The sequence below is a fragment of the Aquarana catesbeiana genome, linkage group LG07 (assembly GCF_042186555.1).
Source record: "Aquarana catesbeiana isolate 2022-GZ linkage group LG07, ASM4218655v1, whole genome shotgun sequence".
Classification (NCBI taxonomy): domain Eukaryota; kingdom Metazoa; phylum Chordata; class Amphibia; order Anura; family Ranidae; genus Aquarana; species Aquarana catesbeiana.
In genome coordinates this window covers 286,581,918-286,600,436 of record NC_133330.1, presented here as the reverse complement: position 1 = coordinate 286,600,436, position 18,519 = coordinate 286,581,918, and the positions used below count along the sequence as shown (strand labels likewise).

General features: G+C 46.9%; 1 protein-coding gene across 5 annotated transcripts in view; it reads left to right on the top strand.

The window, feature by feature from the left end:
• The first annotated feature begins 8,549 nt into the window (after positions 1 to 8,549).
• Positions 8,550 to 18,519, top strand: part of RC3H1 (ring finger and CCCH-type domains 1) — a 132,895-nt gene continuing 122,925 nt past the window's right edge. For all 5 annotated transcript variants that reach the window (XM_073593430.1, XM_073593432.1, XM_073593431.1 and 2 more), the window contains exon 1: positions 8,550 to 8,706. The gene's annotated coding sequence lies outside the window, so the exon portion shown is untranslated. The remainder of the gene's footprint in view (positions 8,707 to 18,519) is intronic.

Genomic DNA, 18,519 nt, shown 5'->3' with positions numbered 1-18,519 from the left:
TGATTGGGGAAATAAAATTGCCCTGCAAAAGAACAGAATGCATGATACAGGGTAGTCAATTTGTAGTAAGATGGAGAGGGGAGAAATACATTATACAAGGGAAGGTCAGGAGGTGTAGTATGGAATGGAGAAGGCAAAACACATGATCCGGAGAACAGTCAGGGTGTCGAATGAAAAAAGTGGGTAGAATGCATGATACAGGGGACAGTCAGGGTGTAGTGGGGAAGGAAGGGGGATTAATACATGATACAGGGGGAAACCAATATCTAGTATGGAAGGGAGGGGGTTGAATACATGATACAGGAAAAAAGTCAGGGTGTAGTAGGGAAGGGAGGGGTGTGTAAAAGATGATAGAAGGGACACTCTGGATGTAGTAGGGAGGGGAGGGTGTGTAATAGATGATAGAGGGGACAGTTTGGGTGTAGTGGGGAAGGGGGTGTAATAGATGATACAAGGAATTATATGGGTGTAGTAGGGAGGGGGGTGTAATAGATGATAAAGGGGACACTCTGGGTGTAGCAAGGAGGGGAGGGGTGTAATAGATGATACAAGGGGTTCTCTGGGTGTAGTAGGGAGAGGAGGGGTGTAGTAGATGATACAAGGGGTTCTCTGGGTGTAGTAGGGAGGTGAGGGGGTGTAGTAGATGATACAAGGGGTTCTCTGGGTGTAGTAGATGATACAAGGGGTTTTCTAGGTGTATTGGGGAGGGGTGTAATAGATGACACAAGGGGTTCTCGGGGTGTAGTAAGGAGGGGAAGGGGTTAATAGATGATACAAGGGGTTCTCTAGGTGTAGTAGGGAGGGGAGGGGTGTAATAGATTACACAAGGGGTTCTCTGGGTGTAGTAGGGAGAGGAGGGGTATAATAGATGATAGAGGGGACACTCTGGGTGTAGTAGGGAGGGGTTTTATAGATGATATAAGGGGTTCTCTAGGTGTAGTAGGGAGGGGAGGGGTGTAATAGATGATACAAGGAGTTCTCTAGGTGTAGTAGGAAGGGGAGGGGTGTAATAGATGACACAAGGGGTTCTCTGGGTGTAGTAAGGAGGGGAAGGGGTGTATTAGATGATAGAGAGGACACTCTGGGTGTAATAGATGATAGAGGGGACACTCTGGGTGTAGTAGGGAGGGGAGTGGTGTAATAGATGATAGAGGGGACACACTGGGTGTAGTAGGGAGGGAGGAGCTGTAATGGATGATACAAGGGGTTCTCTGGGTGTAGTAGGGAGGGGTGTAATAGATGACACAAAGGGTTTTCTGGGTGTAGTAGGGAGGGGAGGGGTGTAGTAGATGATACAAGGAGTTCTCTGGGTGTAGTAGGGAGGGGAAGATATGTAATAGATGATAGAGGGGACACTCTGGGTGTTGTAGGGAGGGAAGGGGTGTAATAGATGATACAAGGAGTTCTCTAGGTGTAGTAGGGAGGGGAAAGGGTGTAATAGATGATACAATGGGTTCTTTAGGTGTAGTGGGGAGGGGGTGTAATAGATGACACACGGGGTTCTCTGGGTGTAGTAGGGAGGGGGTGTAATAGATGATACAAGGGGTTCTCTAGGTGTAGTAGGGAGGGGAGGGGTGTTATAGATGACACAAATGATTCTCTAGGTGTAGTAGGGAGGGGAGGGGGTGTAATAGATGATACAAGGGGTTCTCTGGGTGTAATAGATGACACAAGGGGCTCTCTAGGTGTAGTAGGGAGGGGAGGGGGTGTAATAGATGGTACAATGGGTTCTCTGGGTGTAGTAGGGAGGAGAGGGGTGTAATAGATGATACAAGGGGTTCTCTGGGTGTAGTAGGGAGGGGAGGGTGTAATAGATGATACAAGGGGTTCTCTGGGTGTAGTAGGGAGAGGAGGGGTGTAGTAGATGACACAATGGGTTCTCTGGGTGTAGTAGGGAGGAGAGGGGGTGTAGTAGATGATACAAGGGATTCTCTGGGTGTAGTAGGGAGAGGAGGGGTGTAGTAGATGATACAAGGGGTTCTCTGGATGCAGTAGGGAGGGGAAGGGGTGTAGTAGATGATACAAGGGGTTCTCTGGGTACAGTAGGGAGGGGAAGGGGTGTAGTAGATGATACAAGAGGTTCTCTAGGTGTAGTATGGATGGGAGGGGTGTAGTAGATGATACAAGGGGTTCTCTGGTGTAGTAGGGGTGTCATAGATGATACAAGGGGTTCTCTGGGTGTAGTAGGGAGAGGAGGGGTGTAGTAGATGATACAAGGGGTTCTCTGGGTGTAGTAGGGAGAGGAGGGGTGTAGTAGATGACACAATGGGTTCTCTGGGTGTAGTAGGGAGGAGAGGGGGTGTAGTAGATGATACAAGGGGTTCTCTGGGTGTAGTAGGGAGAGGAGGGGTGTAGTAGATGATACAAGGGGTTCTCTGGATGCAGTAGGGAGGGGAAGGGGTGTAGTAGATGATACAAGGGGTTCTCTGGGTGCAGTAGGGAGGGGAAGGGGTGTAGTAGATGATACAAGAGGTTCTCTAGGTGTAGTATGGATGGGAGGGGTGTAGTAGATGATACAAGGGGTTCTCTGGTGTAGTAGGGGTGTCATAGATGATACAAGGGGTTCTCTGGGTGTAGTAGGAAGGGGAGGGTGTAGTAGATGATACAAGGGGTTCTCTGGGTGCAGTAGGGAGGGGAGGGGGTGTAGTAGATGATACAAGGGGTTCTCTGGGTGCAGTAGGGAGGGGTGGGGTGTAGTAGATGATACAAGGGGTTCTCTGGGTGCAGTAGGGAGTGGAGGGGGTGTAGTAGATGGTACAAGGGGTTGTCTGGGTGTGGTAGGAAGGGGAGGGTGTAGTAGATGATACAATGGGTTCTCTGGGTGCAGTAGTTAGGGGAGGGGGTGTAGTAGATGATACAAGGGGTTCTCTAGGTGTAGTAGGGATGGGAGGGGTGTAGCAGATGATACAAGGGGTTCTCTGGGTGTAGTAGGAAGGGGAGGGTGTAGTAGATGATACAAGGGGTTCTCTGGGTGCAGTAGGGGTGTAGTAGATGGTACAAGGGGTTGTCTGGGTGTAGTAGGAAGGGGAGGGTGTAGTAGATGATACAATGGGTTCTCTGGGTGCAGTAGGGAGGGGAGGGGGTGTAGTAGATGATACAAGGGGTTCTCTAGGTGTAGTAGGGATGGGAGGGGTGTAGCAGATGATACAAGGGGTTCTCTGGGTGTAGTAGGGAGAGGAGGGGTGTAGTAGATGATACAAGGGGTTCTCTGGGTGCAGTAGGGAGGGGAAGGGTGTAGTAGATGATACAAAAGGGTTCTCTGGGTGTAGTAGGAAGGGGAGGGTGTAGTAGATGATACAAGAGGTTCTCTGGGTGTAGAAGGGAGAGGAGGGGTGTAGTAGATGATACAAGGGGTTCTCTGGGTGTAGTAGGAAGGGGAGGGTGTAGTAGATGATACAAGGGGTTCTCTGGGTGCAGTAGGGGTGTAGTAGATGGTACAAGGGGTTGTCTGGGTGTAGTAGGAAGGGGAGGGTGTAGTAGATGATACAATGGGTTCTCTGGGTGCAGTAGGGAGGGGAGGGGGTTTAGTAGATGATACAAGGGGTTCTCTAGGTGTAGTAGGGATGGGAGGGGTGCAGCAGATGATACAAGGGGTTCTCTGGGTGTAGTAGGGAGAGGAGGGGTGTAGTAGATGATACTAGGGGTTCTCTGGGTGTAGTAGGGAGAGGAGGGGTGTAGTAGATGATACAATGGGTTCTCTGGGTGTAGTAGGGATGGGAGGGGTGTAGTAGATGATACAAGGGGTTCTCTGGGTGTAGTAGGAAGGGGAGGGTGTAGTAGATGATACAAGGGGTTCCCTAGGTGTAGTAGGGATGGGAGGGGTGTAGTAGATGATACAAGGGGTTCTCTGGGTGTAGTAGGAAGGGGAGGGTGTAGTAGATGATACAAGGGGTTCTCTAGATGTAGTATGGATGGGAGGGGTGTAGTAGATGATACAAGGGGTTCTCTGGTGTAGTAGGGGTGTCATAGATGATACAAGGGGTTCTCTGGGTGTAGTAGGAAGGGGAGGATGTAGTAGATGATACAAGGGGTTCTCTGGGTGCAGTAGGGGTGTAGTAGATGGTACAAGGGGTTGTCTGGGTGTAGTAGGAAGGGGAGGGTGTAGTAGATGATACAAGGTGTTCTCTGGGTGTAGTAGGGATGGGGGGTGTAGTAGATGATACAAAGGGTTCTCTAGGTGTAGTAGGGAGGTGAGGGGGTGTAGTAGATGATATAAGGGGTTCTCTGGGTGTAGTAAGGAAGGGTGTAGTAGATGATACGAGGGGTTCTCTGGGTGTAGTAAGGAGGGGTGTAGTAAATGATACAAGGGGTTCTTTAGGTGTAGTGGGGAGGGGGTGTAATAGATGACACATGGGGTTCTCTGGGTGTAGTAGGGAGGGGTGTAATAGATGATACAAGGGGCTCTCTAGGTGTAGTAGATGATACAAGGGGTTCTCTGGGTGTAGTAGGAAGGGGTGGGGTGTAGTAGATGATACAATGGGTTCTCTGGGTGCAGTAGGGAGTGGAGGGGGTGTAGTAGATGGTACAAGGGGTTGTCTGGGTGTAGTAGGAAGGGGAGGGTGTAGTAGATGATACAAGGGGTTCTCTGGGTGTAGTAGGGATGGGGGGGTGTAGTAGATGATACAGGGGGTTCTCTGGGTGTAGTAGGGATGGGGGGTGTAGTAGATGATACAAGGAGTTCTCTGGGTGTATTAGGGAGTGGAGGGGGTGTAGTAGATGGTACAAGGGGTTGCCTGGGTGTAGTAGGAAGGGGAGGGTGTAGTAGATGATACAAGGGGTTCTCTGGTGTAGTAGATGATATAAGGGGTTGTGTGGGTGTAGTAGGAAGGGGAGGGTGTAGTAGATGATACAAGGGGTTCTCTGGGTGTAGTAAGGAGGGGTGTAGTAGATGATACAAGGGGTTCTCTGGTGTAGTAGATGATATAAGGGGTTGTGTGGGTGTAGTAGGAAGGGGAGGGTGTAGTAGATGATACAAGGGGTTCTCTGGGTGTAGTAAGGAGGGGTGTAGTAGATGATACAAGGGGTTCTCTGGTGTAGTAGATGATATAAGGGGATGTGTGGGTGTAGTAGGAAGGGGAGGGTGTAGTAGATGATACAAGGAGATCTCTGGGTGTAGTAGGGATGGATGGTGTAGTAGATGATATTAGGGGTTCTCTGGGTGTAGTAGATGATACATTTGGTTGTCTGGGTGTAGTAGGGAGGGGAGGGGGTGTAGTAGATGATACAAGGAGTTCTCTGGGTGTAGTAGGGATGGATGGTGTAGTAGATGATATTAGGGGTTCTCTGGGTGTAGTAGGGAGGGGAGGGGGTGTAGTAGATGATACAAGGAGTTCTCTGGGTGTAGTAGGGATGGATGGTGTAGTAGATGATATTAGGGGTTCTCTGGGTGTAGTAGGGAGGGGAGGGGGTGTAGTAGATGATACAAGGAGTTCTCTGGGTGTAGTAGGGATGGATGGTGTAGTAGATGATACAAGGGGTTCTCTGGTGTAGTAGATGATACAAGGGGTTCTCTGGTGTAGTAGATGATATAAGGGGATGTGTGGGTGTAGTAGGAAGGGGAGGGTGTAGTAGATGATACAAGGGGTTCTCTGGGTGTAGTAGGGAGGGGAGGGGGTGTAGTAGATGATACAAGGAGTTCTCTGGGTGTAGTAAGGAGGGGTGTAGTAGATGATACAAGGGGTTCTCTGGTGTAGTAGGGATGGATGGTGTAGTAGATGATACAAGGGGTTCTCTGGTGTAGTAGATGATATAAGGGGATGTGTGGGTGTAGTAGGAAGGGGAGGGTGTAGTAGTTGATACAAGGAATTCTCTGGGTGTAGTAAGGAGGGGTGCAGTAGATGATAGAAGGGGTTCTCTGGATGTAGTAGGGATGGATGGTGTAGTAGATGATATTAGGGGTTCTCTGGGTGTAGTAGGGAGGTGAGGGGGTGTAGTAGATGATACAAGGGGTTCTCTGGGTGTAGTAGGGAGGGGAGGGTGTAGTAGATGATACAAGGGGTTCTCTGGTGTAGTAGGGATGGATGGTGTAGTAGATGATACAAGGGGTTCTCTGGATGTAGTAGGGAGGGGCGGGTGTAGTAGATGATACAAGGGGTTCTCTGGATGTAGTAGGAAGGGGAGGGTGTATTAGATGATACAATGGGTTCTCTGGGTGTAGTAGGGAGGGGAGGGGGTGTAGTAGATGATATAAGGAGTTCTCTGGGTGTAGTAGATGATACAAGGGGTTCTCTGGTGTAGTAGGGATGGATGGTGTAGTAGATGATACAAGGGGTTCTCTGGTGTAGTAGATGATATAAGGGGATGTGTGGGTGTAGTAGGAAGGGGAGGGTGTAGTAGTTGATACAAGGAATTCTCTGGGTGTAGTAAGGAGGGGTGCAGTAGATGATAGAAGGGGTTCTCTGGATGTAGTAGGGATGGATGGTGTAGTAGATGATATTAGGGGTTCTCTGGGTGTAGTAGGGAGGTGAGGGGGTGTAGTAGATGATACAAGGGGTTCTCTGGGTGTAGTAGGGAGGGGAGGGTGTAGTAGATGATACAAGGGGTTCTCTGGTGTAGTAGGGATGGATGGTGTAGTAGATGATACAAGGGGTTCTCTGGATGTAGTAGGGAGGGGCGGGTGTAGTAGATGATACAAGGGGTTCTCTGGATGTAGTAGGAAGGGGAGGGTGTATTAGATGATACAATGGGTTCTCTGGGTGTAGTAGGGAGGGGAGGGGGTGTAGTAGATGATATAAGGAGTTCTCTGGGTGTAGTAGATGATACAAGGGGTTCTCTGGTGTAGTAGGGATGGATGGTGTAGTAGATGATATTAGGGGTTCTCTGGGTGTAGTAGGGAGGGGAGGGGGTGTAGTAGATGATACAAGGGGTTCTCTGGTGTAGTAGGGATGGATGGTGTAGTAGATGATATTAGGGGTTCTCTGGGTGTAGTAGGGAGGGGAGGGGGTGTAGTAGATGATACAAGGAGTTCTCTGGGTGTAGTAAGGAGGGGTGTAGTAGATGATACAAGGGGTTCTCTGGTGTAGTAGGGATGGATGGTGTAGTAGATGATACAAGGGGTTCTCTGGTGTAGTAGATGATATAAGGGGATGTGTGGGTGTAGTAGGAAGGGGAGGGTGTAGTAGTTGATACAAGGAATTCTCTGGGTGTAGTAAGGAGGGGTGCAGTAGATGATAGAAGGGGTTCTCTGGATGTAGTAGGGATGGATGGTGTAGTAGATGATATTAGGGGTTCTCTGGGTGTAGTAGGGAGGTGAGGGGGTGTAGTAGATGATACAAGGGGTTCTCTGGGTGTAGTAGGGAGGGGAGGGTGTAGTAGATGATACAAGGGGTTCTCTGGTGTAGTAGGGATGGATGGTGTAGTAGATGATACAAGGGGTTCTCTGGATGTAGTAGGGAGGGGCGGGTGTAGTAGATGATACAAGGGGTTCTCTGGATGTAGTAGGAAGGGGAGGGTGTATTAGATGATACAATGGGTTCTCTGGGTGTAGTAGGGAGGGGAGGGGGTGTAGTAGATGATATAAGGAGTTCTCTGGGTGTAGTAGATGATACAAGGGGTTCTCTGGTGTAGTAGGGATGGATGGTGTAGTAGATGATACAAGGGGTTCTCTGGTGTAGTAGATGATATAAGGGGATGTGTGGGTGTAGTAGGAAGGGGAGGGTGTAGTAGTTGATACAAGGAATTCTCTGGGTGTAGTAAGGAGGGGTGCAGTAGATGATAGAAGGGGTTCTCTGGATGTAGTAGGGATGGATGGTGTAGTAGATGATATTAGGGGTTCTCTGGGTGTAGTAGGGAGGTGAGGGGGTGTAGTAGATGATACAAGGGGTTCTCTGGGTGTAGTAGGGAGGGGAGGGTGTAGTAGATGATACAAGGGGTTCTCTGGTGTAGTAGGGATGGATGGTGTAGTAGATGATACAAGGGGTTCTCTGGATGTAGTAGGGAGGGGCGGGTGTAGTAGATGATACAAGGGGTTCTCTGGATGTAGTAGGAAGGGGAGGGTGTATTAGATGATACAATGGGTTCTCTGGGTGTAGTAGGGAGGGGAGGGGGTGTAGTAGATGATATAAGGAGTTCTCTGGGTGTAGTAGATGATACAAGGGGTTCTCTGGTGTAGTAGGGATGGATGGTGTAGTAGATGATATTAGGGGTTCTCTGGGTGTAGTAGGGAGGGGAGGGGGTGTAGTAGATGATACAAGGGGTTCTCTGGTGTAGTAGGGATGGATGGTGTAGTAGATGATATTAGGGGTTCTCTGGGTGTAGTAGGGAGGGGAGGGTGCAGTAGATGATACGAGGGGTTCTCTGGATGTAGTAGATGATACATTTGGTTGTCTGGGTGTAGTAGGGATGGGAGGGGTGTAGTAGGGATGGGAGGGGTGTAGTAGATGATACAAGGGGTTGGGTTCTCTGGGTGCAGTAGATGATACATTTGGTTGTCTGGGTGTAGTAGAGAGGGGAGGGGCCACGTCACGTGACACACAGGCCAGTTGTGGGGAGGGTGCGCCGCCTGTAGGGACGCTGTGGGGGAAGGAGGGAGGGGGGAATGAGGCAGGTTGGGGGAGGGGAGACGGCGGCGGTGGCCGCGGAGGATTCTGGGAGCAGGAAGAAGCGCTGAGCAGCCGGAAGGACACGATGCTCCCCGCTCTCCGCCAGGCGAGCTCCCCGCCGGCAGTTAGAAATGCCCGGGACACGGATAGCTGAGACCTATCGCCGGTGAGTGCGGGGAAGGGTGTGGGGGCTCCGGGGAGTGTGCGCTCCGTTCTCCGGGGTGGGGGAGGAGGGAGGTAATCGCCGTCGTCGTTCTATGACTAGGCGTAGGCCGCAGGCTGCTCGAGTTTGGTGTTTGCCCGCACGGTGTGAGGCAGGCGGCCGGCTGTGGGGATGGAGGAGGCCCCGAGCGGTGACTCGGCACTGCCCCGCCCAATGTGTCCGCTCTGTGTGATGGTGTGCCGGGCTGGGAGACGAGCCGTCGTCCTGTGTGGACAATGGAGGAGGGGAGGGGAGGGGGGGCACAGCGAACGGTTATTGTGTCCGAGGATTCTCCTCATCATCGCCTTTCCTTGTAAACAATCCCGGGGAGGGGTTCCCTGGATACTGTTACCAGGGTGATGTTGTCCATAGCAACCCGATATCACAGTCCGAGCGTCATGCTGCGTTCACTCTCCCCATGATGTGGGTGTTGGGGGACAAGGATTGCACTGGCTTCCATCTTATCTCTTTATACGTTGTTGTCCATTTTTATTTATTTTTTTTGTTCTTTGTCAGTATCCAAAAAAATTTTTTTGCAGATCCCCCTCACACAGACATCATCTGTTTTTGTTTTGTTGTTTTTTTGTAATACAATAACTGATAAATATGGATCCCATTTACGTCAGTCTACATCCTTTTATTTTTCCTAATTGTTTAAGAAATCTCTCATTGGTGAGGGAAAAAAAAAGTGTAAACAAAGGAGTTATCATTCGCCTAAAAAGAGACATAAATAGAACCAACAAAGTGGAACTAAACCCATCGACTTTAACAGTTAAAAAAAAACCAAAACAATTATCACTATTTTCAAGACATTCCGTGATTAACTGTCACATTTTGCTTGTGTCCTGCAACTATGAAACGGCCGTTGTCCTAACTGATCACCATGGCAGTGGCAGATCACACACAAGTAAAGATGGCTGGAAATGATAGGAGGATTTAGTTGCACATTAACCAGATGCTGGTCGCCCCACATACTTTTACTGCGGCAGGATAGCCACTCTGGGCAGAATTGCGTACCTGCATGGCATTCTGCACCCTTGGGGCGTGCACACACACACACACACACACACACACACACGTGCCACCGACAACACAATCCCACTGTGATTGGACACAGCGGGAGCCAATCAGCAGGTCCGGCGGACGTGATGTCCACTGGGACCCGCTAATCGTTAAGGGACTCTGGCAGAATGGCGATCTGCCAATGTAAACAAGGCAGATCACCGTTCTGTGACAAAGGAAGGCTGTGACAGTTACATAGTTAGTCAGGTTGAAAAAAAGACACAAGTCCATCCAGTTCAACCGGTGTTTCTGCTAAGCAGGAAAACCGATCTCTGCCTTCCCACAGTACAAGAACCCCTACACAGTAATCACTCCCAGGGAACACATTTTAAAGCGGAGAACCACTTAAAAAAGACAAAAAATTAAAAGTCAGCAGCTACAAATACTGCAGCTGCTGACTTTTTATAATCGGACACTTACCTGTCCCAGGGTCCAGCGATGCAGGGGAAGGAAGCCCCGATCGCCTCTCGTCCTCCTCTCTGCAGCGCCGGCATTGTCACTGTGCGTGCCCGGCTGTGAAGTCACAGCCGGGCATGCACTGCGCATGCGCCATGACTGGCCAGGCAATCATCTGGAACCTGTAACGTGTCCCAGATGATTGCCGAGTTGGAGGGGGGAGAGGTGATCTCCTTTCCGGTGCCGCGGTGCACCATGAGGAAGTGGTTAAAAAAAGAGGGTACCCCCCCCCTCCCAAAAAAAAAAAAGATACATACCAAATGTGGCATGTTAGGGGGGGGATCACCTTCCCTTAAAGCGCAAGTTGCATTTTTGGGTGGAACTCTTTAACCCTTTGTCCCTGATGTTAACCCCTTACCTGCCAGTATCATTAGTACAGTGACCAGTGCATAATTTTTAATACTTATCACTATATTAATGTCACTGGTCCCCAAAAAGTGTCAACAGTGCCACTTAGTGTCCGAATTGTCCGCCGCAATATCACAGTCCCGCTGTAAATCACCGATCGCCGCCATTGCTAGTAAAAAAAATAAAAAAATGCAGATATTTATTCCATAGTTTGTAGACGCTATAACATTTGCACAAACCAATCAATATACACATTTTGGAATTTTTTTTCTTTTTACCAATAAAATGTAGCCGAATACATATTGGCCTAAATTGATGAAGAAATTTGATTTCATTTATTTTATTGGATGTGTTTTATAGCAGAAAGTAAAAAATATTGTTTATTTTTTAAATTTGTCTTTTTTTTTTTTTTTGTATATAGTGCAACAAATAAAAACCACAGAGGTTGATCAAATGCCACCAAAAGAAAGCTCTGTTTTTGGGAAAAAAAGGACATAAATGTTATTTGGGTACAGCGTTGCAGGACCGCGCAACTGTCAGTTAAAGTAAAGCAGTGCCGTATCACAAAAAATGGCCTGGTCATGGAGGGTAGAAATTCAAGAGCTGAAGTGGTTATAAAGGCTCTTTTTTAATTTTTTTAAAGGATTATTATACAGGATTTAAGTAGCGTCAACATTTTACGCAGCGTTTTACAATATAAAAGGTAGACAATACAGTTAAAACAATACAATAATATACAAGAGGGCCCTGTTTAGAAGAGCTTACAATCTAATAGGGGGTGGGCAGGTGGTAGAAAAAGGTTGCTTGAGAGCAGGAGGTCTTGAGAGGAGCGGAGAGGATGGTTTGGGTGATATTTGGAGACAAGATTGGTGATGTAGCTCGGGGCAGAGTTGTGAAGGCTTTGTATGTTGTGGTTAGTATTTGGAATTTAATTTGCTGGGCGATCGGGAGCCAGTGTAGGGATTGGTGGAGAGGGGTGGCGATTCTTAAGGTAGATAAGATGAGTCTGGCAGCAGCATTCATGATAGGATAATTTCATCTTTTAAAAAAATGCACATTTGTTTGCAGTTTAAAAAAAAACGTGCATTTACTTTTTGTAGGAGCCTGGAAGGCCTTGCAATAGTGATCAGTAGATCACTGGTGCCCTGCAGGATTCCTGCAGACTGTCAGTGTAAGCTGTACATCATACAGGGGGACAGTTTTGCTCTGACAGGAATAATCAATGAACTACCAGAGTCCTCAACAGTGCTATGGTAGTTAATTGAGAACTAAAAGCCGACAGCTGCAAAGGATGGTCTGTACTTGTACATTTATTCACAAAAATGATGCGCCTTAGTCTTGGGTCGTGGATGCCTGTAAATTTTTGGCTGAAACGGACCAAAAGACGCACAGAACTCCTTTGCAATTCACTCAGGAACCGCTGCGGAGATGTATGAACCGGATCCGTAGAGAGCCAGTCACAATCTCCTGCTATGTGAATTGGATGCTGCAAAACCCACATCCAATTCCCAACCATGTGAACCCAGCCTAAAGGTGTTGTAAGGGTTCGAATTTTCCTCCTGTTTGGCTGAGACAGAGCAGCTACGCCATTGGCTCCCGTGGCCGTCAGTCAAACTCAGCCAATCGGGGGGAGAGGGGGTGGGGCCGGGTTGGAGCTTCATGTCTGAATGGACACAGGGAGCTGTGACTCAGCTCAGGTGCCCCTCATAGCAAGCTGCTTGCTGTGGTGGCACTCGGCATGAGGGAGGGCCAGGAGCAGCGGAGAGGAACCCGAGAAAACCAACTGCACAGAGGAGGTAAGTATAACATGTTTTATTTTTTTTTTAAATTGTTCACAATTTAAAAAAATATGTTACTGACAAAAAGTCCCCTATGGGATGATTTTTTTGGTGACGGGTTCTAAAACACTGACTGGATGTCTCCCCTGTGCGCCACTGAATGTAATGCAGTACAGATCACATTGCATTACACTCTTTCCCAGCCATGATGGTCGGGGAAATTGTCAACGAGGATCTGGAAGTGACGTCATACGCGTCGCTTCCGAGTCGGGAACAAGATGAGGAGAACTCTCATCGCTCTCCTCCCTCCGCTATGCCAGTCCCTGGCTCCGTTTGCCAATCTTGATTGGCAGAATAATATTTTTTTTTTTTGCCATTGAATGTGTCAAGCATTTTTTCAGCCAAAACTGTGCTGCTCCTGGACGCATTGGTAGAGGGTTAATTTTCTGCTAGTGGGTTATTTTTCTCCCTTTTAAAAGCCCCTGCTCCCAAATGCTGCTAAAAGCCTATGTGTGCATGGACATATAGGCTAAGATACAGGGGTTAGGCAGGGAAAAAAAAATTCCAGACGACCTTAAGAACAGCTGCAAAAATGTCCTGTGTGCATGATGTCCTAAATGGTTTGTCTCATCCCTTTAACTGCAAGAGCTTGTTCTGTTAAAGCGGGGTTCCACCCAAATTTTGAACAATATCTGTATGTATTCTCTTCCTTGCCTAGATGCTGACATGCCGTTTAAAAAAATGTAAATCGCCGTAATTACCTTTTTATTTTTCTATTCTTCTTTGCACTTCCTGGTTCTCCTCCCGTGGGAGTAGGCGTGTTTCTAGCCTCTCCCAGACTCCGCACAGTCTCCTGGGAGCTAGTCTCAGGCTTCCCAGGATGCCACTGAGCATGTGCGGGAACGAGCGGTGAATGCTGGGAGCACAGCATCCAGGAAATAAATGCTTCAAATGCCCACAATGAAGATGGAAACCGCCTGCAGTGAATAATATAAGTTTTTCTTTCCGATTGAAATCTGACACAGGCGGACATATTACACACAATATGTGAGTATGTAATGCTGAGAATAAAACTTTGAATGAACTCAAAAAAAAAAAAAAGATAGATAGGTGGACCCCCGCTTTAAACAGACTTGGGCTTTGGAAGCTCACTGTGTATGGACTCATTTCCTCTTACAATCCAAGAACAGTATACAGCTGCATTGTGGAATGGAATATCCAGACTGAGCCTGGCACCACTCGTTCTGAATGTGCACATACTGCTTTTTTCATCCTCACTTCTATTGGCTTTCCAGCAGTGATATAATTAGATGCATACTTTTATGCCCACCAATCCCACAGACTTGCCAAAATGATTTGCAGTCGTGTGACTGTGCCGGAAAAGGTAGAAATGAGGTACACAATGGGTGTTTTTTGAGATCAGTAACTTGCTAAAATGCATGCTGGTGTGTGATGTGTAGGGGTGATTGGATGCTTTGTTACTGATAATTTTTTATTGAGCTGTCCTAAAATGCCCCTTCTTTTAAGTCTCTGCACCTCAGAGTGTTGCAGAATGTTGCAGCGAAATGGTGCAGTTGCATCGAATAAAAGTGTAAAATGTCTGTATTTTAATGCAAGGTACTGTAACCCACCTTGAAGCTGTTGTATTGCCCGCTTGGTGATTTTTACCTACAGGTAAACCTATAATCGGGCTTACCTGTAGGTAAAAAGAATATGGTTTAGTAGATATTGACCCTGCATGCAGCCGCTGATGTTCATGGCGCATGCGCTCTGCAGGTCAGTCCTATCCAGCCAGAACGAAGGGCTCCCGCACGCGGGAGTGACATCTTTGTGGCTCCGGCCACTGAAAGCGTCGGAGCCAGCGATCCTTAAAGAAACACAGAGGGAACATGTCAGCTCCCTCAGCGGTGATGGGGAGTGCTGCGAGAGCTTCGTTCTAAGGTATTTCATATTATGCTAGTATGCGATGCATACTAGCACATTGTGCTATTGTCTTGCAGGGGGGTTTTTCCCATCGGTTTACTAACTTTTTAATGTGGAATACCATTTTAACAGTGTTCTGGTGTCTAAAGTTGTTTTCTACGTGCTGTTTTGTCAAGCATTAGTCTGTACATATTAGCACAGTTCCTTAGAAATAGTGCGAAGAAGCTCTAATACAGTGCATGTTATCGCACAATCATTAAAGTGGAGTTCCACCCACTTTTACAACTCTTCAGCATCCCTCACTAAACTGTGCACTGTAAACAAATTGGATATTTTTTACTTTTTTTTTCTCAGCACCTACTGTATATCTGCTGTATTCATTTTTCACTTCCTCCTCCCTGGTTGCGGCCCATCGCATCATTTCCTGTTTGCAATGCCTTCTGGGAAGGGGCGGCAACTTCCTCTGACACTGCCGTTGCTATGGAAACCTGACCTGAAACCTATTACACTGCTTGTGCTGCACTGAGCATGTGCGAGATCTGCAAGGATGAGATCCAGGAAGAAATACAGCCTGGCTTCAGATGCCCACGCTTAAGATGGCCACGGCCTGCTGTAATTTTATAAAATAACAAACTACTGCTATAAACTAACAAAACAGACCTTAGTTTACAGACTAACTTTAATAGAATACATTAAGCTTGTGTATTATAGGGGTATTTTTTTATTTAAAAAGTATCATTTCGGCCAGAACACCACTTTAATGCACCACAATAGACCAGACCAGTGTGAATTTGCAGTTAAAGGAGAAGTATGGTTGAAGCTTTATTGACCACACTTCTGTGAATTACAATAGTCCACTTAGTTCTGCTCTCCTGTGACCCAGATTCAGCTGACATCACAGAGGCGATCCAGACTCTGCAGGGTTTCTGACAATACTGTCTGCATCCGCCCATGTGCCTGTTTGGCAGTTGGGTCAGCCTCTCAGCAGGCCACTACGAGCCTGAGCCAGCCGCCTGCACAGCCTGGCACGCCAGGAGGGGCAAAGAACAGAGTGGTAACTGACAGTCACTGTTTGTGCTCAGAGTGGACCCAAGAACTAAGCGTCCAGCGGTCTTTGATTGCTCAGTTCTAGGTGTAGAGATGGCAGGAGACAGCAACAGCATCAGATGCAGCATCTACATAGGTGATAGGGGTTGTTTCTTTTAAGATTTATCATTAACCTTGTACTGCCCAGGCTTAAATGCAGAATACCCGTGTAGGGCCATCTTTGGGGTAAATTTGTAGAACTTCATACATTGGTTGACCTGTTAGAGCAAATCATGTTTTATTTTTCATTTACTTGTGACACCAGCTGTGTGCCAGAGCTTGCCAAATTGTCCCATGTGATCGATGATTCAAGCCAGTTTGTTGCTGTGGGAGACAGCTCCACTTTTACTTCAGTAATGTTCAGAAGGGATGCTGTTGCTAGGTAACCAGAAGAATAAACACGCTTCTTTGCTATTTGTAAGGTTGTTTATATACTATGCAATGTTCAACATAGAAGCTGTAACTGCAGCATGGCTTGTGCTTATCACATAACTGTATGGTATGATGGAGGCTGAGCAGGAAACTTATGAGCGAGATCTCTCAGCCTACTTGAAAAATGTCCTAAAAATATAACTGCATTTATAGTCTTTTATGGGACCATGATTCATTCTTTCACTGCATGGGCACTGTATGTATAGATGCATGAGGTAGGTGTGAAAAGAACAATAAACATGAGATTTGTTGTTTACAAGTTAAAAGCAGGTTTCTTTGCTAGAAAATTACTTAGAACCCCCAAACATTATACATTTTATTTTTCTAACACCCTAGAGAATAAAATGGTGGTCGTTGCAATACTGTGTCACACCGTATTTGCGCAGCGGTCTTACAAGCGCCCTTTTTTTGAATTGAAAAATAAGACAACAGTAAAGTTAGCCCCAATTTTTTTTTTTTTATATTGTGAAAGATAAGGTAACACTGAGTAAACTGATACCCAACATGTCACGCTTCAAAATTGTGCCTGCTTGTGGAATGGCAACAAACTTTAACCCTTAAAAATCCCCATAGGTGACGTTTAAAAAATTCTACAGGTTGCTTGTTTTAAGTTACAGAGGAGGTCTAGGGCTAGAATTATTACTCTTGCTTTACCGATCGCAGCGATGCCTCGCATGTGGTTTTAACACTGTTTTAATTTTTTTTTTCTTATTTATTTTACTTTTTTATTTATTTTTACTCTGTTCTTTAAAAAAAAAATGTCACTTTTATTCCTATTACAATGAATACATCCCTTGTAATAGAAAAAAAAGCATGACAGGACCTCTTAAATATGAGATCTGGGGTCAAAAAGACTAAAATGCAATAAAAAAAAAAAAAAAAAAAAAAAAATCAGAAATAAAAAATTTTGTCATTTAAAAAAAAAAAAAAAAATGGCCTTTTTAACCACTTCCCTACCCAGCCATAGACATATGACGTTGACAGATGGGATTTCCCGGCCGTCTAGGGGGCGCGCGCCCGCCGCGTTGCTCGGGACCCGGTGCGTGTGCCCGGTGGCCGCGATGTCCGCCTGGCACCCGCGACTGCCCGTTAATATTAATTATATTTATTATAGCAAAAAGTAAAAAATATTTTTTTTTTTTTTTTTCCAAAATTGTCGCTCTTCTTTTGTTTATAGCGCAAAAAATACAAACCACAGAGGTGATCAAATACCACCAAAAGAAAGCTCGTCGCACGACTGCGCAATTGTCGTTTAAAGTGCGACAGCGCTGAAAACTAAAAATTGGCTTGGGAAGGAAGGGGGTGAAAATGCCCTGTATTGAACCGGTTAAGAGCTATGGGCGGAAGTGACGTTTTGACGTTGCTTCCGCCCTGCAATGGTATGAAGACTGGTGGGCCATCTTCCACTCACTAGTCTCCATACCCAGCAAGGAAGAGCATCTGATAGCCACCTCCGCTGCCAACAGCTCCGGTAAGCGGCGGAGCACAGCGGGAGGGGGGCCCCCTCTCCCGCCGTCGTAAAATGATCTCGCTGTGAATCCGCCGCAGAGACCACTATTATCGGAAACCGGACTGCCGGCCGAAGAAGATGATACCGGTAGTTGCTGCCATAACAAAGATATTCCTCTTCAAAGTTAGGACGTATATTGGCGTGCGGCTGTCCGGAAGTGGTTAAATCAGATCAGACCTTCACTCATTAGATTATTATACAGGATTTATATAGCGCCAACAGTTTGTGCAGCGCTTTACAAAAAAAGGGAGATGGTAATATTCAATAGAAGAAGGGTAGGAGAGCCCTGTCCTGTGAGAGCTTTCAATCTAAAGGTGAACTGCTACACCACCTCCCTCTTAGACTGTAGCAGGGATATGCAATTAACGGACCTTCAGCTGTTGCAAAACTACAAGTCCCATCATGCCTCTGCCTCTGGGTGTCATGCTTGTGGCGGTCAGTCTTGCTATGCCCCATGGAACTTGTAGTTCTGCAACAGCTGGAGGTCTGCTAATTGCATGTCCCTGCACTTTAGCATATAGTTAAAGTGTTTGTAAAGGCGTGAAGTTACTTTTACCTTTATGCATTCTAACCTTCTCTGTGCCATTAGCTCCCGCTGCTGTCAATTACAGCCAGTGAGCCGACGAGGAGGGAGTGGGGCCAAGCCATGTCTCTGTGTGAATGGACATGCAGTTGCGGCTCAGGAGTGAGCCTGCTTGGGTGCCCCAATAGTAAGCTGCTTGCTTTGGGGGCACTTGGCAGGAGGGAGGGGCCAAGAGTACTGGCAGGGGACCCGAGAAGAGGAGGATCGGGGCTGCTGTGTGCTAAACAACTGCGCAGAGCAGGCAAGCAGGGTGGATATAAATCAGTGTTTTTTTTTTTTTTTTTAAAGAAAATAAAAAAAATCTGCATTGTAACTTAAGCTTCAAAGCAATCTTTTCTAGCATAAAAATTAAAAACAAAGTGCTTCCTGCAAAGAAGAGAGTTCATAATTGATGTACCCATGTCCTGTAGCACCAATCAGTGATTTATTACCATGCACAGCTTATATTGAAATAATTTGACCAACTATTAGCCCATTTACTTATGCGCAGTGCGTTAACGCGCATTATGATATCCACTATTGTGTGCTGTGTTAAGGCAACCCATTTAAAATTAATTGGCTACCAACACATCTCAACGTGCTTCCTTTTTTTTTTTTTT